The sequence below is a fragment of the Rhipicephalus sanguineus genome, chromosome 1 (genome assembly GCF_013339695.2).
Source record: "Rhipicephalus sanguineus isolate Rsan-2018 chromosome 1, BIME_Rsan_1.4, whole genome shotgun sequence".
NCBI lineage: Eukaryota > Metazoa > Arthropoda > Arachnida > Ixodida > Ixodidae > Rhipicephalus > Rhipicephalus sanguineus.
This window is the reverse complement of record NC_051176.1, coordinates 134844646-134865459: the sequence shown is the minus strand read 5'-3', so window position 1 is coordinate 134865459 and position 20814 is coordinate 134844646. Positions and strand designations below refer to the sequence as shown.

Genomic DNA, 20814 nt, shown 5'->3' with positions numbered 1-20814 from the left:
GACGATATCTACGGCTACACAATGCGCGCCTATGTAAGAAATTGCGCACTTTGTTGTATGCATTCACACGCTTAAGCGTCTGCCAGGTCGCGCGCGTGCGTGATGCCATTTGTGCGTTGCTGTCCGTTTGAGAGAGCGCGACACTTGGCGCGAAATGCAAAGTTATCACGCGCGGCTCTGTTGCGCCGTTGTGTGGATATCCTGCTAAAGAGACTGAGCAACCTCGCCTTCTTTTTCTTCCCCCCGTTATCCGTTGATTAGGCTACTTCTGTCAGGGAATTGAGCATTATAACATGAGCTTCTTTAAACTGCTTGGAGGGCGTCTTCGTGCTGATACGAGCTTACATAACTATAGAACCTATAATGCGTTAGCCGCAATAGAGGGAACTACAACAGGTTTCAAAGCCGCCTTCCCAATCATCTAAAGGGAGGCGCTAATTCTGCCGCCCCATACGTATACTCAGTCTGAAGACGACCGTTAATCCGTGCCGAGGGAACACAAAACCATCCTCATCATGAACCAGCGCGCTCTCTTCGTCCTCTTCTTCCTCTTCGGCGTCTTCTTCGTCTTCTGCTTTGCTCCCCGAACACGTGCGCCGATTTATCTGGCGTGGTATGGAATAGCTCTGATGGGTGAGGGAGAGATAAAGAAAGAGAGAGAATCAAAGAAGTAGAGAGAGAGAGAGAGAGAAAGCGAGAAATAGTTTCGAGGCAACGCCTGCCACGTCCTTTGTCTGCTGCGTACATGAAATACATCACTGCTCCAATCATATTTCATTCGCTTAAACAATTTAACGTTGGGAAGAAGCTGCTATTCCTTGCTGTCAACATTTACCATTCGTAATAAAAAAAATGAATGAATGAATGAATGAATGAATGAATGAATGAATGAATGAATGAATGAATGAATGAATGAATGAATGAATGAATGAATGAATGAATAGGTTACATCTACAGATTTCGTACGTCATAACCGGATAGATAGTATATGTTCTGTATAGTAAAGTGATGAACGCCTGCTGCGAAAGTGACACTGAATTTCTAAGACACTCAAGAAAGGAAAAAAGACAATAAGGAACTCATTGGTCTAGGAGAAAGATTGTGTATTGTGAGGAAGGACCCATGATCAAATTATGAGCAAACCTATTCATTCTTTCTTTTTTCCTTCTTTTAGCGCTAAGTTCGCATGTGATGAATATTGCCTATTTGGCTTTTTGTTTTACTGTCTTACTTCTGGCAGTCGACCAAGATACTGAGGAACTGAAACTGCACAGATAACGCAGAGCGTGTGTGGCTCGTTGGTCTAGGGGTATGATTCTCGCTTTGGGTGCGAGAGGTCCCGGGTTCAAATCCCGGACGAGCCCGTGCTTTTTTTTTTACTTTTTTTATTTTTCTGGCAGCTAAGACATGACCGACAACGCTGGTGCGTCTTTTCGCTCTGCTTTCTTTTTAAAGGTGGAGCTGTTTAAGCCGACCGTTAGTTAGTCCGTGCAGAGCGAAAAGAAAACTGTCACCATGAACCGGCACGCCCTCCCTTCGTCCTCTTATTCCTCTTTGGCCTCCTTTTCAGCTTCTATTTCGCTCCCTGAACACGTGCTCCGATTTGTTTGGCGTGGGATGTAATAACTCTGACGGGCAAGAGAACGAGTGTAGAGAGAGAGAAAGAAAGATAAATAGAGAGAAAGAAAGGGAAGAAAGATAGAAAGAGCGAGAAAGAGAAAGAAATAGAGAGAGAGAAATAAAGAAATAGAAATAAACGGAGACCAAGAAGAGATAGAAAAACAGACAGAACGAGAAATAGAGAAAGAAAGAGAAAAATAAAGAGAAACAAGGCAGGCCGCCCTCCGCACTTCCTTCAGGCTTGGCGCGAAGCTGCCTTAATTTTTTTTAATGCGTAGGGTTATGGCTACGCATGTCTTTTTTTTTTTTTACGACAATGGCGACCGGGGACCCCAGATGTTGCATTCAAAGAACGGTTTTCTTCCCACCTTTACCCCAAGAAAGCCGGGGCCCTCTGGCAGGTCGTTGACAGAAGCGCGTCATCGCTTCGTTTTCATTTTTGCATCCATCGCCAAGCTTGTTTCCTTTCGGACTCGACCAACGGGAGAGGGGGGGGGGGGGTGCGATGAAACTTGTCCCCCCCTCCCCTTAATTGAGAACCCTGTGCGCACGCCTATGCCAATGGCACAGGGTTCGCACGCAGCGGCATTGAAGGCAGAGTTGTACGTAACGTGTTAAAAGTAATCGATTATTTGTAATCAATTACATTTTCTTGTAATTTTGTAATGTAATCGATTAATTTTTCGAAATTGTAGCGTTCTGTGTAATTCAATTATATTTGGTTGTATTCGATTACTGGTAATCGATCACTTTTTTTTCCAAAACCAAGTTGTAACCAGTCTTCTACGGCAGTTCTCGTCCCGAAAAAAATATGCGACCGCTCTGTACGGATTCCCCTTCCTGTCAGACGGAGTGTCCCTACGGAGCTTTTTTTTTTTTTTTTCACCTTTTCCTTGGCCTTAGCTGCAACGCCTTAACCGAGCGCCAACAACAGCGATAGTAGAATAGTGGAGTGGAATAGTGGAATAGTGACAGTGGACAGTGGAGTCAGTGGAATAGAAAAATTAGCCTAACCCGTAGATGGTGTAACAGCCTACGACTTTGTGCTCTCCTGGCCGTTTCGTTAATAGGATGTATACCAAAATTGGTGTGTCATAACATGGCCTTATTACGAACATAAATGACAGGTCGTATCATGAAAATCATGACACGCATGTCATGAACAGCATGATTTACATTCCACGGCCTTTGGGCTCCCTGGCCGTTCCGTTAATCGGACGTATACTAAAATTGGTGTGTCATAACATGGCCTTATCACGAACATAAATGACAGGTCATATCATGAAAATCATGACACGCATGTCAAGAACAGCATGATTTACATTCTATGGCCTTTGGGCTCTTGCGGCCGTTCCGTTAATCGGATGTATACAAAAATTGGTGTGTCATAACATGGCCTTATCACGAACATAAATGACAGATCATATGAAAATCATGACACGCATGTCATGAACAGCATGATTTACATTCCACGGCCTTTGGGCTCCCTGGACGTTCCGTTAATCGGATGTATACTAAAATTGGTGCGTCATAACATGGCCTTATTACGAACATAAATGACAGGTCGTATCATGAAAATCATGACACGCATGTCATGAACAGCATGATTTACATTCCATGGCCTTTGGGCTCTTGCGGCCGTTCCGTTAATTTCATATATTCCAAATTTGGTACGGCGTGACAAGAGTTCATGACGAACATAATGACATGTCCTAACATGCAAATCATGACGCGCATGTCATGTGCAGCATGATTTACATGACATGGTCTCGGGGCGCTCGCGGCCGTTTAAATGAAGGGATACATACGAAAACTGGTATGACAAGACATTTCTGTATGACGAACATAACTGACACGTGGTAACCTGAAAATCATGATATGCATGTCATGTATGACATGATTTACATGCGACGCTCATGGCGCACTCGCGGCCGTTTCGCTAGATTGATATACACCAAAATTGGTATTGTGCGATGTGACTTTATTAAGAACATAAATAACAGGTGGTAGCGTGAAAACCATGACATCCATGACATGCATGTCATGATTTACATGCCACGCTCATGGTGCATTCGCGTCCGTTTCGCTTGCGTGATATACACCAAAATTGGTGTTACGCGACACGACTGTATGACGAACGTAAGTGAGACGTGGTAACATGATAATCATGACATGCAAGTCATGTACGACCTGATTTACATGCCACGCTCATGATGCGCTAGCGGCAGTTTCAGTGGATTGATATACACCAAAATTGGCATTACGTGATGTGACTGTTTGAAGAACGTGAATGACAGTTGGTAAGATGAAAACCATGACATTCATGTCATGTATGTCATGATTTAATTGCCACGCTCATGATGCATTCGCGGCCGCTTCGCTAGCTCGATGTACACCAAAATTGGTATTGCGCGAAGCGACTGTATGACGAAGGTAAATGAGACGTGGTAACATGAAAGTCATGACATACATGACATGCATGACATGATTTACATGTCATGCTCATGACGCACTCTTGCCGTATCCCACGCATTGAGGGAGTCGATTTTATGCGAGCCCTAGGTCTATATACATACTGTGTTGCAGTAGCATGCGCTTTGAAAATTCCGGGATGTGCTATTTCTGATCAAAAGAACATAAAGCACCGTGCCGAGGAAGTTTGAATAAGAGTGCATTATGAAAAAAAAAAAGTGTAGCAGTGCAGAAACCGAACCCCAGCTGTTTACGCGCTGGCAACGCCAAAAAAAGAAATGTTTTGTTGGAAACAGCAAAATATTTGCAAATTAATTGCAACGTTGGGAATATTAAGGAGACAAGAAATAGGAAATGAAACAATTCAGTAGTGATGTCAATCATTTTTGATGGCCTATGTTCTACGTATCGTAGGATAAGATGCACCTTACCTACCGCACGCCGATTCTCCCGTGTGTTCGGCTGCTGCCGTGCCGAATCAAGACGTCGTGCACAACTTCCAATTACCGTACACACACAACTTCTATTATACATATCAACCAGTTGAACAGCAAGCACGGTGCGCAAGCAAGCTTTCCGTCAGCGATCAGTCGAAGGACGCAATGTTGAATGTTCTCGATGTTGTTCGATAACGTTCTCGAGTGCAGTGAACCTGAACACCGACTGCAAAGCTAGCGCAAACAGTCAAGATTCACCAAATGTCGAAGTAAATGGCATCTCGCACCATGTCACTGCGATAGCACAACTATGTTTACAGATCCGGACCTAGCGAACACGCCCGGGCGTGACCCGAAAAGAGACCGATGAAGCCATGAAGAGAGTTCGCGAGCACATGGCAACATTCGCCGTACGTTTCATTAGTTACACCGCTAACCGCGCAATCGATCCATACCTGTCGATGACTGGAAATCACTTCTAATATCCTCTTGAAGAAACACACACATATAATGCCGTTCTGCCGAGCGTAACACGGCACTGAGGCTAAAAGATCGGTCACTTCTCAACACACGCTAGCAACGCGCCGGACGGTCTGGAAGGGACATGGCCGCCGCCACCCAATGTTGCCCGCGCGCAGCCTACCTTTGCGGTACTCTGATTTTCCAGTGACTCTAGGAGCAGTTGGCTCGGAGCGCCCCCACGAAATTGCGGCCATAGGTAGCAACAGCCCCCCGTGCGCAGGCCGTAAAGGAAGGAGCGAGCGCGCGCCTCCGGACCGGCCGTGGTCTAGCCCGCGTTTCAAAGGAAGAGTGGAAAGGGGGAGGAGGATGGGGAAGTAGAGAGGGAAATTGGAGATGGGAGAATGGGAGAGGGGAAGCGGAGAGGGGAAGTGGAGAGGGCTAGTGGAGAGGGTATACGCATGCGCAGTAAGGGTGGTCACGCCGCACACCACCACCACCACCACCACCACCGGATTGAACTCCGCCATAAGATACTTCGCATGTAAAATATGGGACTGAATTCGGGGGCCATAGAGTAGCAAAGTTAACCGATCAAGCAGATAGCGTTATAAAACAGGGTAGATTTCAGTGACAGTACAATACCAATAGGGGTCGATTCCTCAGATGGTGCAATGAAAACAGCTGGATTGCAATGACAGTACAGTACAAACTGGGCTGATCACACAGATGCATAGGTCGGAAACTCATGAGTGGTCCTACTCAAGCTCACTCGGGCTGACCTACGCGAGAGTCTGAGCCCGGGTGAGCCAAACTCAGTATACTTTCGGTGAATCCGAGTGTGTTCAGTTCGACAAAATTTCGGTGAGTATGACTCCAAGTGAGCCAGGCTGAGCAATAACTTCAGTGAATTTGAGTCTGAGTGAGCTTACCTGAGTAAAAGTTTGCTGAGTTTGAGTTGGAGTGAGCCACGCTGACCCACGACACGTCCCTCCACTCAAGGCTTTCCCTTGACTCAAGAAAGTCGATGGCAGTGCCCCCCTCCCCTTAAAGCGAACAGATGCTGTCATAAAATGAAGGCCTTCCTTTAGTCGCGGTTTGCAATTCATGACTGGTATTACACAATGAAAGAGCGAAAGAAATGTTCCGCGGCCGAAAATAACGATGGCACGCGAGAGCCGAGTTCTTTTTTGTTCTTGTAACTGCGGCCGATGTAGGTTTCGCGGGCGGCCACCGGTGAGCCACGCGTGCCACTGCCAGTTTGGCCGGTCACGAGAGAGCTGCTCTCGCCGGCCTTGTGCACCAAGCGTCGTCGTTGCCCCGCGCGTGCTATTCACGGGGCTCTCCTAAGCGCACCGCGAGTACATTCGTGTCCACGCTGTACTTGCACACTTTCTTTCTCTTTTATTCTTCTGTGTGTGCGTATGTGCGTGCGTCCACCGTTTCGCGGGTGCCATGTAGTCCGAGAAGGCCATAACTGAGTGGCCGTTTTGCAGGACCGTTTTCAGATCGGTCAAGACGAGACAAAGGTCGGTGCACTCTCCGAAAAACGACAACTTGGCTAAACTCCTCCGTTCCCTGGCGTTCAGTGTGCCTCGTCTCTCTCTTCTCAATATCTCGGTGACTGTGAAGTCTGTTGGTGGACAATTGCGCACGTTCATTGCGATTGTTATAGCTTCTTCGAAATGCAAAGAAAGAGCCTAGGTGCCACCCTCAGAGATGGCTGACATCAGTTACCTCACGAAGAACTAGACCTCTTAGTTGGATACTTTTCCCAGCCATCGTCGTCCAGAATCGCTCTTGAAAGCACTAGTGTGTGTGTCTTTTGAAAGCTACTGAACGTTTTGAAAAAGTGCACAGTGTACATAGTTTTGTTTTTCCTCTTAAAGGGACCGACAACTGCCCAGAATATTAAATGAGTTGACTCCACTGATGTAAAGATTGTCCATTGCACTGACTCAAACCAACCCTGTTTTTTTCATGAGAGATGGATTTATATTTTTATTTCTTAATTGAAAGTCGCGAAAAATGACCTGTGGCCCCTCTGGCGGCAAAAACATGAATGATCCGATGAAGACGGCCACGTGACCGTTGATTCCTGTACGCGGTCGACGATTTTTTGTTAGTATTGAAATATTGTTCGTTCCTTTATATTAAAAGGTATTACATCATAATAATGTGCATATAGGCCTGCGTTAGTAGTGTGCATTAAAGTGGCGCTGCCTTCGCGTGACGTAATGATCCCATGCTCGTCAGCGCGTCTTGAGCAACTTTTCAGCGTGCTCATGCAACCGTGCACGCAGTTTCCAGGTCGCTAAGATTTTGGAGCGACATAGTTTTGCTACCTACACTTCGTCTCAGAAATGACGCGCGCTGCTACTCGGTGCGGCTCTGCATATGCACAGTTACGTTTTCGATTACTTGGCTTAAGGCTCGTGTATCGAAAGAGTAACGACGCCGGGACAAGCCACCCATGAAACAGGCGCAGGCAACCTTGGGCGCATGCGCACACAACGCTGTACAAATACCGGGAAGGTATATAAAGCCACACATCTCATTGTAACAGCTTGCTATTTTAAAAATGGTTGGAAAGCTCAAAATAAAGGTGGTTAAGCATAGTTACAGTAACTCCTGCGAAAGGAGAACAACGACAGCTTTCACAAGGGCTAGCGGCATCGCTATCAATTCTCAGCGTTGCTGGAGCAAGCCTCCATGCGTGTTTGGAGCCTTTCAGATCGAAAAATACTGCTTATAAAATAATTACGTGCTTTTCGGATAAACCACTGCAGCTGCAAACTCTACGAAGGGTGAGCTTCCTGTCGCGCCGTAAAAAACTGGGTCGAGAAAAATCAGTTGTCGGTCCCTTTAATCTTTTTTTTTACCTATACCCTATCCCTCAGTGCAGCCACTATTTTTTGGGTGTAATAAAGAGAACACCACCACCAAGCCAACCAGATATTGAACTGGGAAATCTGTCTGCCTTTATTCTCTTGTTTTTTTTTTATTTCTCTCTCTCTCTCTCTTTCACGCGCTTGTGTGTGTGTGTTTGTGTAATAATAATATGTGGGGTTTAACGTCCCAAAACCACGATATGATTATGAGAGACGCCGTAGTGGAGGGCTCCGGAAAATTTCGGCCACCTGGGGTTCTTTAACGTGCACCTAAATCTAAGTACGCGGGCCTCAACCATTTTCGCCTCCATCGAAAATGCAGCCGCCGCGGCCGGGATTCGATCCCGCGACCTTCGGGTCAGCAGTCGAGCGCCATAACCACTAGACCACCGTGGCGGGGCTGTGTGTGTGTGTGTGTGTGTGTGTGTGTGTGTGTGTGTGTGTGTGTGTGTGTGTGTGTGTGTGTGCGCGTGTCTTCATGCATGCATGCGGGAGTGCATGGAAGAGAAAGGTCATCGCAGAGAATTGTGGACGACGTCCTTAGATCGCTAACTGAGCTGAAAGTGCATTTACTGCAAACTGCAGTATTCCTGCCACGCGAGACACACCTCGCAACGCGAGACACATATCGGTATACGTAAGTTACTCAGAGAATATGTATATGAAAAAAACAGCGCACGCACAGCCTTTTTATGACCCGGCATCGAACCGAGGACCTCGCAGTCGTAATATTTTTCTCGAGCAGGTTACAGCTGGTAGGCAATGGTCGCAAGCGCCACGACTACGACCATTCGCGCTGTCGTGGTTGTTGCGTCAAAAGAATGTCGCATCACGCGGCGCGGGACATCCCTTCGCCTCGGTATACCAATCGCACGGCTTGCAGGAAGACGTCTTATTGAGCTGTTTGGAAGACAAGTTATAGTGTTCTCTTTCTTTTATCTAGCGACGTTTTCTTTTGTCTTTGGCAACCACTGACTACGGTTTTATTGGCGAAAAAGTTGTACTGGGATCCTCGAAAAGCTACATTATAGAAGTGCTCCTCCAGAAGCTCATGAAATATGCAAGGGAACCCAATACGCAACCGAAAAAACGGAGTTCACACTTGTAGAGTGTTTATACTCGGGATTTATTTTGTTTTTTACTGCACTAAATCTCTGTGGAACTTTCTTTCTTTTTACAAAAAATTAATAAGAAAAGCATGAAGGAAGGATTATAGTGCGACACATGAGGAGAGGCCAGAAAGGTGGCGAAATCTTCTAAGCCTGCAGTGTAGAGCCAGACATAAGTAGGCGTGGTTGTGTCCCGTGTTCAGATGCACTTTCAGGATCAAAAAGAAAAATAAAACAAAAAAGAAAGAAAGAAAAAGAGGGATAACTCAAAGGTGGAGATATATAAAAATTCAGAAAAACACTAGAAGAATAAACAGTAATATCTGACTTTCATCACTTTTGGACTTCACTTTTGTCCGTGACTTTCATGAACGAAAAAAAAAAAAAGAGAATGCTAATCAAAGTGTCAGTCAAAGGAGGAAAAAAAAAGGCTCCCTGGCACATGGGGATTATGAGAGGGTCCTCAGTTCGGAAGCATTCGAAATTCAGATGTCATACTCATACAACAGGAACTCGAAAGTTTTCTGATCTATGCAGTTTTATTCAGGTGTATTTCCGAAAGCTGTGCACTGCAGAGGCGCCTTCTGGCGCCTTCGAACACATCAATCTTCGAATTTTAATAGCAAAAATAAATTTCCGTTTCCTTGCATAGGCTATGCCTTCTGGAATCGCGCGAATGCAACTATTTTGTGCCACTGTGTTTAGTGCATATAACTGTAAAGCTCTGTATGAGCACCGAGTGTATAATAATAATAATAATAATTGTTGTGTTTAACGTCCCAAATCCACGATATGATTATGAACCGAGTGTATATACACAGCTCTCATTTTGTGCGGTCATTTGTCGCATTTCTGTTTTTCACCAAACAAACCAAGCAAGCACCACTGTGCTCAGAAAAGTTTTCGTTTGTATACTCACAAATCAGCCTAGTCACTTTGCGGGCGCATGGAAGGTTTATTTCTGGCTGATTCATTACTACGTGTTCTCCACAGGTAGGCGATCTTGAAACGCTTCTCATGTACCACCAAAACTATGCCAAAAATGATATCATGCGTAAGCGAGAAGATTTAACGAGAAAATTATGTTGAGCCAATAGTCTTCTCAGCCCGCTTACCCGTCCGGCACACGATCGTCCTGTATGGCAGCGACCCACGCGTTGCCACTGTTCAGCCGAAGACTCAAGCGTGGTCGCACATTGTGCTTCTCATTATGAGAAGCCAGCCATCTAAGGGGAACACGAATGTTAACGATAACGTCTCAGAGAGAAAGTACACAAGTCCCCTGTCCTTTCATTTACGTCAGGCATCAGAACAAAGGTTCTCCGTTTCTATTATGGGCCCAGCGCCCACCATAACGATGCTCTGCGCACAAGGCACGTGTTATCTGTCAAGATGCGGTGTAATGAGAACGAGTGAAAGAAGCGGGTATATAAGAAAGGATGACCGAAAACATCCCAAGCGCCAGCGGTTTAATGCCCCGTTACGCACCGCTGCGTGCTCCCGCAAATCGACGGATATAGCTGCCGCTGCGACGCGGGGTGCCCCCCTCGTAAGAGACGACGGCCGGCTCATGTACCATCGAGGAGTGCGCGAGTATATGCAGATCGCAGTGCGGCCACTTCTAAATAAAACCAAGCGGGTGGGCCACTAAAAGCGACAGTGAGAGGGCGCGTCCTCCCGTTTGCAGCCCGGCGCAACAACCGTAAGACACGCCGGGGAGTGAGTGCACCGTTACCGAACCCCGTCGGCACAAAGAAGGCACAAATATGCACCGGCGGAACTGAGCGCCATCCTTCGTGCTCTTGTCCCGTGTTCCTGCGCAGGCGGTGACAACGAACCCCGCAACCCACTGATGTGCGTTGGTATACGAAGCGGGCAGGCAACGACGGGGTAAGGGCGTGCCCGCTGCGAGAGGACGCAACACAATGCTGCCGGCGAGTGATGAGCGTGACTTGCAGTCCGCGCGCTGACCAGCCCGATTCGGACTGGGCTCCTCGCTGCAAGCGCGCATTGTGACAGCCGGGAAGTGCAGTCACGGCTTCGTACGTAGCGGTGCCAGCGGCCCCCTCCTCCGCAGCGCACGAGAGCCGGCGTTGACGAAAGCGGCACGCGTTCATGACGCAGCAGCAACGGCGACTGAAGGGGTGAAGAAAAGTGTCGTCGGGGGCGCCCAGGGTGCGCGCGAGTGTCCATTTGCATGGCGACGCGTAGAGGGCACCTCTGCCCGGACAAAGGGCGCTGCCAGAGGACTCCACGGTGGCTCATTCTTGCGACACTTCCTGGCCAGAGGCGCGCGCTGCTGCCTTCTGGACGCTTCCGGAACAGGAACGGGAAGCCTAATGAGCGAAGATGACCGCCCGGTTGATTGGTTGGTTGGGCGCATGGCGGCCCCGGCGGCCGCCGCCTTGTCCTCTCGGGCTTGCCGACACGCCCGGCGGAGTCTCACGTTGCGTGGTGGCGGTGCCGACCCGGCACGGGGGACCCCGGTTGCGCAAGGACCCTTGTCAGCCCAGCACTGCGCTGGGGACAAGGCGTGGCAGAATGGACTGAGAGCGAAGCGATCTCGCTGACCTCCTGCGCGGTGTCCTTTTTTTTTCTATTGTTCGCGGTCTCTAACGTAAGAAACCATGTTGGCAGCGATGGAGCAACCTCGATAAAGTTGTATGAGGTCGAATGGCACTGTGTCAAGAACGCCTTGTAAATCGAATACTTCAATCTGATTTTCAATAAAGTGCGTGCGTATACGCAACAAAAGTGTGTATTCAGCAGTGAGAATTAGCAGAAATATTACGCCATTCATCCCTCCAAAGAAGGTTATATAACGGTGGTTCTACAGGATATCAAATGAGCCCGTCGGCAGCTATATCTCGGTTCACTCTTCAGGAAAATATCAATACTACGAGTACAGAGCGATAATGCTCGTCCCAACTTTTGAGCTCTTGAATCAACAGTGACGCGACACTAGCCTACACTAGCGTATCCCGTACCCTTGCAGACTCTGTTTCAACGAGAAATTTTTGATGACGACTTTTATTCTTGCAAGGAGTTAACCTTTGTTATTAGTTTTATGTTTTAACCAAGAGAAAAGGACCGTCGCCAATCAACGGCGACAAAAAACTTCACTGCATGCTTATTTCAGTTTTAAAAACCTATTTTTGTCCAAGTCTTCGTCAATTTTTTTTTCTTCACTTTCCTATCTCCTTTCCTCTTTTTCTCCTCCTAACTTCCTTTCCTCTGTCTCTTCCCTCCTCCCGAAAGAGCAGGCAGGCGTTGTGCCCCTCTTGGTGGCAGTTGCCAGCTTGCTCTCTCCCTCTTTTCTGTGTGTCCTTGTGCTTGTATGTATACAAATCAAATAATAATAATAATAATAAAAACTGAACTCAGGACGGACAGGAATCTTCTACCCTCTCTTCGGTGTTCGATATGCAAGATTTAGGCTGTGAAAATTATTGTTATCATTTTTATATCGCTGTTAAAGTCCAACTGAACATTCATTTATGACGGATACCGTAGACAAAGGCTTCGAATGTACTTCTTCAACGTGCACCCAAAGCGTGGGACACGGATGTTTTTGCATTCCGCACTCATTGTATATAATGCGTGCGACGCGGACGGGAATCCAACGCACGACCTCATGATCAGAACATAACAGCAGAAGCCGAGCTCCAAATCTCTGTAAAGGTTCCGAACTTGGTTAAGCAAAACACGTCCCTCAGCTCATCTGTGAACGCCATGTCATATAAATACATACTCTGAAACAGCCGCGAACGTTGATATCGCCGTTGATGAATGCAATCGCGCTTCAGTTGCTTTGTTTGTATTCGAGCCTTTCCATTCTACCATTGAAGCAGTCGACCGGCAAATAGTATGTTGAAAATCGTATGATCGTCGTCATAGCTTATAGCTATGCCTTAACCCATATGAGCAGCTATAATATATTTCTGCACTTATATATTTCTCTGGCCTCGTATCTTTTTTTATAACCAATGCGCATGGCGCTTTTTTTCCTCCATTTCATTTTTCACTGGCTCTGTCGTATGGGGCTATCCGTGTGCAGTCAAATGATCCTCGTATTTCATTTGCTAGAAAGTGCGATGGGTTATAATTTAAACATAACGTCCTCTACGGAGCATCGCTCACGCGGCTCATTTTCTCGCCCACAAATTAAGTACTGTCATTACCATGCGTGTGTTGCCAAGAAAATACACAAAAAAGAAATGAAGACGATAAGGAAAAAAAGTGAGTTTCGTTGCGCGCCACGTACCTTGTTACCGGCACAAAAAGGGAATGACACGGGAAGAAGCCGAAAATGACGTCTACCGAGAAAAAAAAATGCGCGCCTCAAGGAACAGAGGGATAAGGAGATAAGCAGAATGGAAAAAGATGGGGGTGGAATGCGTAGCGACGTAGAAGAAGGGGTTAGAATAGAGATGCAGCCCCGGACGCGCTCAATGCGTCCCCTCCGGCAGCAGAGCTCGCCCGTTGCGCAAGAAAGCGCGCAGGAGCAGTGCATCAAAGTATAGAATCGACGGGCCCGATTGCTGGCCTCCTTCGATCGGCCCCCTTCACTGACGCTGGGATCGACTCTCGCTCCGTCGACTCCGTTTTCACGGAGCGAGTTTGAAACGAAAGAAAGACGAAAGCAAGAAAATGAGCGCGCATTCTTTTTTTTTTTCTTTCTTTCTTGGCCTCCGTATACATACGCAGCCAAAGCCGATGCGCCGAGAGGAGCGGTCAGCAAACGGCGTCACGCCGAATTCGTGCGCACCGTCGGCGGCAGTGAGAAGAAGCGCACGGGGCCGGTCTGGAATAGCTTTTTGCGATGTGGGTCAAAGCGTAGCCTCCTTCGGCCACGCTGTAGGCCGTGGTCAAACTCGATTTATTAGGGGATTTTCGCGGAACAACTTCGCCTTCTGCTTGTCCTCCGATGGACACGAATGGAAGTGAACGATAAAGTAAACAGCTGCGAGCAGTTCCAGAGCGGCCTATGTACGCTACCACTGGCGATAAAGTCCCCACACGATCTAACCGGAGAGCGCTTTTTGTTTGTTTTTTTTTTTGTTTTTTTTGGACAGCCGACATGGAATCGATCGAACGCTCGGGGCGCCATAGTAGCCACTGCACCACGCGCCGCGGCTGCTGGCCCGCTGCATCGTGTAAGGTCAGAAAATATGGCTCACGCGCCCAGTTTTCGTACGGTCGCTGTTGGGACGGACCTGAGAAGAGTGTACCTAGTTCAGACGCTGCCGGCTACACTGAGCAGCGCGCGTAAAGTACAGAACTCAAGGCTGACGCGGTATATATAGGCGCACTAAATACGGTACGACGAGGCAGTCGTGACGCACTGGCCCGCGCGTCCATGTTTGCGAAAGCTTCGTGCACGCAGTGTGATGTAAGAGCCCTTAAAGGGACCAAGACAGTGACGCAAGCAACTTCAAAATGGGTTTAGGCAGAGACAAGACTTAATCTCAAGCGTTCATTCTACGTTTATGAAAGGTGCCCGTTGGACTTGTTGGTGTAGGTTTAAGGTGTAGCGCACCCTAACACAGGACAAGAGAGAGCTCAAAGCGCACACACACGCACACTTAGCGCTACGCGTTTGTGTGGGTGTTCGTGTCCAATATTGTCCTAGGTTAGGTGCGCCTTATCCTAATCCTGCACTTAATTGCCTACTTTGAATCACCGTAGAAGAGCGTAAGGCGTCAAGCCAGGATACATGCTATATGAATAGTTAACTACGATTAAAGCCCCAATATACAAAAACGCAAAAGGAATGTCCGTTGAAAGTACCTTTATTCTCCCTCATGAAATGCGTGATCCATTTGGAACAATGAAATCGATGATTTTATGATTCACCGTTGCCAGTGGCGTAGGCAGCAATTTTTTTCGGGGGGAGGGGGGGGGCACCTCCTTGATCCGACATTGGGTCCGGGCAGATAAGTGGGGTCGAGTTTCATTTTGTCCTCTGTATTCCATGGGGAAAAATATTCGGGGGGGGGGGGGGCGGGTGTGCCCCCCTCCCCCCTAGATACGCCCCTGACCGTTGCGTAGTGAAACCCTCACCCTTGCTCACCAGTATACATGCGAAGGCTGGACCGCTCCAGTGCAGGAGGTATACGCCAGTCACACATATAGGCGCTTGTAGCATATTAACGCACGTTAAAGAAGGTTCTTCCATGAGTAGCTTCATGAGTGGAAGTGTCTCTCATTATTCTGACCTTCCTGCCACGGAGTAATACATGGTGGAATATACGCGACGTGGAAAGAGTCTCTCAGGCGGAGCGAGTGCCAGCCATGTCTGCCAGACCAACCCCGCCTGTAGCAACACCATGACCACTACCGAGAGCAGCCGGTCCTGTAAACTACCCTGCATCGCAGTCGAGAAAACAGCTGGGCACGACTGCAGTAATTCGGAGAGATGCTCTTTCTCTGATTCCGCGTTCTCCAATATTTCGTCAAGATATCGTGTCATTTGCTGCCGGTGACAAAAAAAAGAAATAAATTGCTTCCACAAAGCTTTCGCCTAACATTCAGTTGCCATCCTCGGCTTTTCTGCTTGCTACATTATTGTATTTGTCAATGGGCCTTTGCGGAATAGGGACACTGAGCAGCAGCTACGCGCGCTTCCCCTGTCAAAAAAAGCGCACCTTTATTTTCGATCTTCATTTCCATAAAGATGTTCAGTTGAAAGTACTTTCTCACACATACTTTAAACAACCCCTCCCGGTGCCTCTTTCCTTTCTTCTTGCTATTTCATTTTTTTTTCGCAGATGTCAGGTTCATTATGCTGACGCTGAAACGTGCTTCGTGGCTACAGATTACGCTCTTCGTAATTGTCGTTTTATGCAATATATATAATGATACACGTTTCACTTAATTTCTGGGTCTTTACCTGCCAAATCCACGATATGATCATGAGACAAGCCGTAGAGGTAGATTACGGTTTAATTTTCACCGCCTGAGGCTCCTTAACATGTACCTAAGTCTAAGTGCACCGGTGTTCTTGCATTTTGCCCCCACTCCCCTTCCCTTTCCGCTGGCGTAGGGTAGCCAACCGGACTTCTGTCTGGTTAACCTCCCTGCCTTCTCCCTTTCGTATTCCTTCCTTCCTTCCTGCCCCCATCAAAATGCGACTATCATGGTCGGGAATCGAACTTGCGACCCCGAGCTCGGCAGTGCGACACCTTACCTGCTAAGCTATCACGGCGAGTCGGCATGCATTTTTTTTTTTAAAAGAAAGTATGTTGTAGCAAAGGCACACCGCCTCATGGTGATTCCACTATGCCGCGATTGTAAGCAATGCGCGCTCCATATTTGAACACAAACATGACGAGACCCCATTTGTAAAATTTTGCTAGCGCAGAGCTCCAACGAATAACGCAGCATAATTAACTTGGTAGATACAACTCCGCGCTAACGTCACCGAAATCGCGCAGTTCATCCACCGTGGCAGGAACGCGAAGACTGCCAGGGCACGGGCAAGCGCTCCCTGACGACCTCAAGTGCCCCCTCATTTTGTTTTCGTTTCAGCGGCACGCAAAGCCGACGCAAATAAGCAAGAAAAAAGTGCGTGGGAGGCAAGCTGGCGCGTTTCTGTGGCCTCGCTAAGCCTCTTACATCGAAGTACACGTTCAGTCGCAGGTACGCGATAATCACCGACTTAGCTCGCTCATAAATTTGCTTTCCAGTGGCGCTTTTTGGTAAAAACCTAATTCTTAGAAAAAATATATCGGTACACCTTGTTTTTCTGCTGTTTCCTCGTTTAAACGTACCGAACAACGTGGTCGTGTATCATGCCCTTCTGTTGGCACCACAAACACCCTTACGTCCGTTATGCAACTATGCCGTAGAAGCCCAATGTGGAGGAATTGCAAACGCTGCTGCTGCCGGAGCAGAAAGAAAGAAATGTGATACCGTAGTTTCCGTGACAGGTTGTCAAGGTATACAAAGGAATAGCTCGGTGGCGACTAACCTCATGAATTTCAGATTCGAAATTCGGTGACACCAGTGCGAGGCGGACACAATTAACACGTCGTCCGCGACCACGTAACTAGCAATTTAATTTTTCCCGGAGCCTAATCAGCGAAGATAAGGAGTTGTTTACGACGAGCGAGGCTAATTACGGTTGTATTGTCCGAAGCAGACCCGCACGGGGGTTCCGCTTGCGATGACCCGCTGGCGAGCCTCGCCGCGGGAGAGATGCACGCTTTCTTCTTTATTTCGTAGTTTCTTTTCTCTTCCTTTGTTCTGCACCACCTCCCTTGCAGCGAGGATTTCCCACCGCTGAAGAGATGTCCGAAGAACGCGTGGACTCCTTCGATAGCGAACAGTAATGTAACGGAGGCCCTCGATTTCATTCTCCCCTCCCGCCGAACCTAGCTACTGTGTCGAGCGGCGAGACAGTCGTAAAAAAGAAATAAAGAATGGAGAAAACGACGAGGAGCTCAGCACCGTCGCACAGAGCGAGAGGAAAGGGCATCCCACCCACGCGTCGGGTTGTTGTCGCCGTCGGCCTGCCGCGCATCTGCGAAAATGCATCTCCTCCGCGCTCTGTTACCCAACAGGACCATCCCTGCGGAACGCACCGCGCACCGGGAATGCTGCCCGCACGGGACTTGTTCGAGGAACGGCGCGAGAAGGTGTACATTCCGAACGGTTTATCTCGGATCTCGGAGACGAGCGCATTGTTTTGTCAGGCCGAAGAAAGGACACACATCAGTGGACTCCGACACCCCTCCTCCCACTTTCTAAAATACTGCGGCGTTGCTGGCTCTGGACAAATGCAAGGACTGAAGAGAGGGGAAAGGAAGATGCTAGATCGCCCTCTCGTGTGGCCAAAACAAATAAGGACACCTTCGAAGCGTTCTTTGTTTTCGAAACCTATTTGCCCGGCCGCCGTTTATTTCTTTCTGCCTCTCCTATGCCACCCGCGACAAACACGCACCTAGGGAGGAGGGACGGCCGCTTGCGCGCTAGAACACAAGGCGATAGCGAAAGAAGAGACGTAGGAGCCAGGGAGTGTGTTTTGGGGCATTAAAAAGCTCGGGAAGGGTGGGTGTGTGTGTGTGTTACGCTTAGAGGGGTGGTCGCATGCGTGGCCGAGAAACTGAGGAGGGGAAATACAGGCCCGTAAGTACGGGACATCCTTTCGTTTCTGGAACGTTTCGCACAACCAGCGCCGTGGATAACATCGCGCGGTGGTTCACTCACGCTGCGGCGGCGATAACTAGGGCGCCGCGAGCGCGCTCGCTGCACTGTACGTGTATGTAAGAACACGATGCCCACGGCCGCTCCGCTTATCACCGTCGCTGCAGCAGTTTCGGCACGAGTGGTCAGGTGCGAAGAAGGGGAAGCAGAACCGGCAACAGAGAAAAGAAGAAAGAGGGTCAGCCGCAAGAACGCGAAAGCAGCGGCGGCGTCTCGGCCCGTTTTGCACCGGAGGCCGTCCCGAAGGGCCGGCGAAGAAAAACTCAACCGGTGAATTGAAGAGGTTGGGGCGGGGGGGGGGGGGGTCGTGCAACAAAGACATCTACAAAGATCGCAATCCGGACGGACAAAGTAATAGCGAGTAGCGACGTGGTGTACGCCAAAAGTCTTCGCTTCATTAGAATTCCTTCGACACACATATGCAGTCCAGCGCCTCCCTCCTGTATTTTCTGCACGCCTTCTAATCTCGCGCTACATCGAACGGAGAACAGTCGAACGCTATGAATGGTGTCAGCCACAGGCGTCCTGTAATGTTCGGCGTAGATTATTAGTCGGGAGTGTCCTCCTCGGGTGTGGTCGAGAAAACAACCGCGCGTCGTTTCTGTTCCTTCTCTCGTCAGGTTCAGTGGCCCGTTCGCCCGATTTACGCGTATGCATGAGCGAGATTATCAGAACGGGTTTGCTCGGCAAACGCGCCACTGACCATTGGCCTCGCCCAGAATTGTTCAGATGAGTTCGTTCTCGTTGAAGCATACGTTAAGAGCATGGGTCCAGGCGCTGACTGATTGAGCATTTGATCCGTTTTAATGTGACCGAAGACGTGGCGCCGTGCAGTGGAGTGCTTCAGGTTAATTTTGACCACTTAAGCTTCTAAGAGTTAACTGAAAGCTAACTGCTCGTACGCGAGTGATATTGATTGCACCCCCATCTTATATTGCCCCGGAAGGACCTACGACTTTGGGGACGGAGCTGGCTTCTGCTTCTATGTAGAAGGCGCAACCACTGCACCATTGCTATTACAACGACCAGCGACTGGGCGCGTCCCAGCCAAGTTTAGCCAAGCTTGAAGAAAATGCAAGCAAAAACGCGTACAATAAACGGTTATTAGACTACACGGTGTTTGGTCATCACTTTCGCCAAGGATACTATCTTCGTGCATCAGTGACTTAGCTAATGCAAACAAATAACCAAAAAATAAAACAAGCAACACTTTGGATAACGTTAGCTCAGACCCCCCTACATATGGTGCCGTCTACTCTGCGGAAAATCACGCTCTACATTCAATCGCATTTCAAAAGATAGTCTACTAAGGGCAAAGAAAGCTCTATAGGAAAGCGATGTAATTTATATAGGAATTTTCGTACGAAGTGTCCCTGTGGCCATCTATCACAACAGTCGTTTTCTGGAATCGTCACGAGAAAACAGGTTCACGAGTAGACGACACAGCGTAATGTTCCTCGGCGATCACGTATTTTGAGCGGTTGAAAGCTCCGTCGCTCAAACCAGTATCATTTCTACCTTTTCTGTTCTTTTATTTTCATCTGCTCTTCCATTCGGGTATTTTGTCACGTTCATGGATGGTGTTTAGTAGCCAGTTTTTATTCTAGCGATTATTCAATGACTCCATTATCGAATCTAAGGTGCGCACGACGATTTTTTGTTGCTTTATTAGCCGAGAAATGTTAAGCTGACTGACTAACTTGTTAATTTAACACAAACTGACTGTGTAACCGAATTAACGAATGAAGATATATCTTATCCTGCCAACCATGGATCTGTGCTTCGCGTGAGGTTTTATTAAATATGTCACACGCACTAACTTGAAGCTCTGTCATGCCAGTAACTGTTTTAAAGTAGAATAATATTTCATCTAATCTAGAAATTTAACAACAGAGTGTATTGGTGCTAGACTGCCAATTTACAACAATTTACCGCGGCTCGCAGGTGTGTCTCGGCGCGTTACGCAACTTCCTCCTGTTAAGGGCTACCACATTTTTTTTTTTCTTAAAGGTGTTTTGCTTGGAATCAACGGAACATCGTGCCAGACAGGTGGATCTCTGTTGTCATCTTTTCGCGGTCTGCTGCTTTGAACGAGCACCAGCAGAGCACTGAGTCTCAGTGCTAACTTGTGTGCAGCTATCGACAACGAGGTCTCTTCTAGCGCAGTCTCGCTGCTAACGAAGTCCGCGTCCAGTGGCAGCGAAGGCAAGCACGAACTGGTTTTAGCTAAAGGAAAGATTGGCGCGGCAAATTTGCACATGGTGTACGTAGCGTCAGACCATATCAGCGGATGCCCGCAAAGTGGAGGAAGATTCGTCATGAGAGGGAAAATTGTCATCTGACGTGCAAGAAGACACGGAAGATACTCACACGAATTTCTCGGCTGAAGAAAAATTCTGCAGAGGCAATCGACGATGATTGTCAATGCACTGCGAACAGCTACATGTATCCGTTTCAAGAAACTTATTCGGTATATTGCATTAAACATGCGCATCACGGTGTATACTTGTTCCAACAAGGGCACTTACCTATGTGGAGTTCGTTGTTCTGTTGTGTAATCTTGTAGAGAACAGAGTTGCTACGGCCCAAAAGACGCGGGTTCCACCGCGGCCGCGGCGG

General features: G+C 48.1%; 1 non-coding gene across 1 annotated transcript; it reads left to right on the top strand.

The window, feature by feature from the left end:
- Window positions 1-1292: 1292 nt before the first annotated feature.
- Window positions 1293-1364, top strand: Trnap-ugg (transfer RNA proline (anticodon UGG)). The gene has a single exon. It is a non-coding gene; the product is annotated as a tRNA-Pro (tRNA).
- The last annotated feature ends 19450 nt before the right edge of the window (window positions 1365-20814 follow it).